At 39.6% G+C, this 4,007-nt stretch overlaps 1 pseudogene; it reads right to left on the bottom strand.

Moving 5' to 3' along the window:
- Positions 1-3,358: 3,358 nt before the first annotated feature.
- LOC102839105 lies at positions 3,359-3,748 on the bottom strand (annotated as a pseudogene).
- Between the last annotated feature and the right edge of the window lie 259 nt (positions 3,749-4,007).

Raw genomic sequence — 4,007 nt, 5'->3', positions numbered from 1 at the left:
GATGGGGTTTAATTGCTGACCTTTCATTTATCTGCCCAATGCTGGTATCCACCCCTGCTCCACCAGGTCTACCTGTAAGCTCATGATGAGAGTTCCTGTGACTAGTGACCTGTGCAAACTCCCCCTGAATACCTGACAATCAGTACTATGCACACAGCATCCAGCAACCATTGAGAATTCACCCTGTACCCATGCCCAGGTGACAGGTTAGGCAGAAACATCACATCACCAGCAATGCCAATCACATCCTGATGGGTGCCAACTACATTTCTACCAATTGATAAGCAGGAAACCCTGGTGTCTTCCTCTAGCCTCTACCAACCAGACTGCAACAACACACATTCCACACCCAGACAGTTCCTGTAGGCCATTTGCACTTGCACTGAAACCCCTTTCTAATGAGAAACCAATTCATGCATACACAGTGGGCCTTCCCTCTCTACTTGGGTAGCACTCCCTCACACCAGATATGGAAATGTCCTGCCTTGACTTCCAGAAAGTGCATTAATTGCTAACATAAGCGTAATGCCTTGGAAACAGCAGACAGGAATAAATGATATGAAGAAACAGGAAACGATGGCTTAAAGAAATGAGCAAAATGCAGGGGCAGAAAGTCTTCCTAAGGAAGAAATGGCACTAGAACTACTGGACAAGGGTTTCAAAAGACATATTTGTTGTTGTTAGGTGCCATCGAGTTGGTACCAACTTGCAGCAACCCTATGCACAGCAGAACAAAACACTGCCCGATCCTGAGCCAAATTCACTACTGTTGCCATGCTTGGTGGATGCTGCCACTTTGCCAGTCCATCTCGTTGGGGGTCTTCCTCTTTTTCTCTGACCCTCTACCTTACCAAACATGATATCCTTCTCCAGTGACTGGTCCCTCATGACAATATGTCTGAAGTATGAGACACGAAATTTGGCCATCTTGGCCTCCAAGGAACACTCTGGCTGCACTTCTTCTAAAATGGATCTATTGGTTCTTTTGGTAGCCCATGGCACTTTCAATATTCTCCTCCAACACCACAGCTCAAAAGCTTCAATTCTTCTACAATCTTCCTTATTCGATATCCAGCTTTCACATGCATATGAGGTTATTGAAAATACCATGGCTTGGGTCAGGCACACCTTAGTCCTCAAGCTGATACCTTTGCTCTTCAACACTTTAAAAAGCACTTTAAAAAGGTCTTGTGCAGCAGATTTGCCTAGTGCAATGTAATTTAATTTCTTGACTGCTGGTTCCGTGAGTGTTGATAGTTGATCCAAGGAGAATGAAATCCTTGACAACTTCAATCTTTTTTCCATTGATAAGAATGCTGTTTATTGGTCCAATGGTGATGATTTTTGTTTTCTTTACATTGAGATACAATCCATACTGAAGGCTGTGCTGTTTGGTCTTTATCAGTCAATGTTTTAAGTCCTCTTCACTTTCAGCAAGCAGGGTTGTATCATCTGCATATCGCAGGTTGTTAATGACATATAGCTATATACATATATATACTCAAAGAATTTAAAAAATATATAGACAAAATCCAGAAAAATAATATACTAAAGAACAAAATGACAAAATAAAAGACAATTAGGAATCATACAGAAATAACACCTAGAAACCCAAAAGATTAACAATAAAGTTACAGAAATAAATAACTTAATAGATGGCCATAGAAGTAGAATCAAATCTTTGGAAGACAGAATTAGCAAAATAGAGGGCAACAGAAAAAAAGAATGAAGAAAAATATAGACAATCTAAGAGTTTGCCAAGAGGAATAATACACATATAATTGGAATTCAGGAACAAAAGGAGGAACAAAATTGCAGAGAGAATTGTGGAAGATTTATTGGCAGAAAAACTTCCTAATATCATAAAAGATGAGAGTTTTCCATCCAAGAAGCTCAATGAAACTTGTATAGAATAGACGCCAAAGAAAGTCGGCAAGACATGTCATAATGAAAACAAAAACAAGGACAAGCAAATAATTTTGAGATTGGTTTGTGAAAAATGAAATATTATCTACAAAGGGGCACCATTAAGACTAAATTCACATTACTCATCAGAAACCATGCAGGCAAGAAGGCTATTGGATGGTATATATAAAACCCTGAAGGAAAAGATTGCCAAGAAATAATCATATATCTAGTAAAATTTTCTTTTAAGTACTATGGCAAAAGTAGGATATTCCCAGGTAAACAGAAATTATGGGAATTTGTAAAATCTAAAGCAACCTGTCTAGAAATATTGAAGGGAGTTCTTCAAACAGAAAACCAATGACATCATACAAAAACCTGAGATGAAGACATATAACAGCATCACCCAGATAATAAAGGCTTGGCAAACCAAAATCAGCCAAAAAAGAAAGCAAAAAAATAAAAATATAAAGAACAAGAACTTGGTATAGATAATTAAGCAGAACAAAGAAACTTAACACCAAGCACATACACAAAAACAAAACAACATGCTAGCAGTAAATTCATACCTATCAGCAATGACACTGAATATAAATGATTTAAATGTACCAATCAAGAGATGGAGAGTGACAGAATACATAAGAAAAAACATGGCTTACCAGTATGGTGAAATAATAGTTTCAGGGCATAACAGTCAATTGACATAGTAGAGGTCACACAGATTTTCTACATCCTAGTTAGGTGAATAGCATCTGAGGTACAATGATTGGTTTCTACTGATACAGAGCAAAAAAGAATGAAGGATATCAAAGACTCAAATATGAAAGTAATCCATGGGACTAAAAGCCTACATTAACCACAAACTCTTCTAACCTGACATTTTGACTAGGTGGTGCCCACCAACCACTGTCGACTTTTCTGACCAGGGGCACAATAGAAGGCTCCAGATAGAATGGAGGAAAAATGTAGACCACAAATAAAATTCATAAAAATGGTAGGACTTACTGGACTAGAGGAACTGCCAAGAATATTGCCCTAAAATTATATTTGAACAGAGAATTGAAGCTATTTTTTGCAAGTCACTTTTCAGATAGATGGGCCCATAAACCGAACAGTAACAGCCATGCATAATGTCAGACAATGAGTTCTATGAGGCCAAATGGTCAACATTTACTGAAAAGCAAAGATTTGAAGGAAAGCTAGATCAATGGAAGCAGAATAAACAGAATGGAAATAATGAGAATATTGGCACATTATAAGAATTTTAATCACTGGCACTAAGGAATTTGTATAACAATTGTTAATGGGGAACCTAATTTGTTGTGTAAACTTTCACCTAAAACACAACAAAATTACTATGTTTTTGTTTTGTTTTGTTTTTGTTTTTGTGGGGGAGAGGGATGAAAGGCAGCTCCCTTTATTGAGGGCCAAGTCCAAGGGCATACAGCTGCCTTCAGTCCAAGGCCATGCACTTGATCTTGAAGTTGCCATCAGCCTTCAGGAAATTGAGGGTCTCCACGTTGAGGCGGTTGGGGAATTTGAACGTGTAGCCATCTGGCAACTTGATGCTCAGGTCAGTCTGGTCGCTGGAGATGCACATCTCTGTGACACTGCCCAGCAGGAAGGGGAAAGTCATCTCCCACTGCTCAGCACTCCAGGCCCCACCATCCCTGCTGTTACACATGATGGTGTTGAAATGGGCCTTAAGGTGCAGGCACAGGTTGTTGTTGTCTTTGCCCAGGTTCAGCATGAAGCTCTTGGTGTTGGGGACCACCTTGCCCTGCACTCGGAGATACTTCCTGGGTTTGAGATTCAAGTTGCTGGTGACCAGACCACAGGGCATGGTTGAGGGCAGTGGGTGATCCTGGGGCGGCTGCACCAGCTTTCTGAAGACTCCACAGAGAAGAGAGCTATTATTATGTTTTAAAAGGGCATAATACTCAAGGGGGACCTCTTTTACGGGTTAAGGTAAACTATTCATCAGTCTTAAGACATCCTACATGGTTATATATGAAATACATACATTGAAATATATACAGTGATAGACACAGAGGCTGCAACATTGGTGAGGATGACTCAGTACCAGGCACCGAATCATTGTT

The sequence above is a fragment of the Chrysochloris asiatica genome, unplaced genomic scaffold (assembly GCF_000296735.1).
Source record: "Chrysochloris asiatica unplaced genomic scaffold, ChrAsi1.0 scaffold00080, whole genome shotgun sequence".
Taxonomy (NCBI): Eukaryota; Metazoa; Chordata; class Mammalia; order Afrosoricida; family Chrysochloridae; genus Chrysochloris; species Chrysochloris asiatica.
The sequence above is the reverse complement of the archived record's forward strand: the minus strand, read 5'-3'. Positions and strand labels throughout refer to the sequence as shown.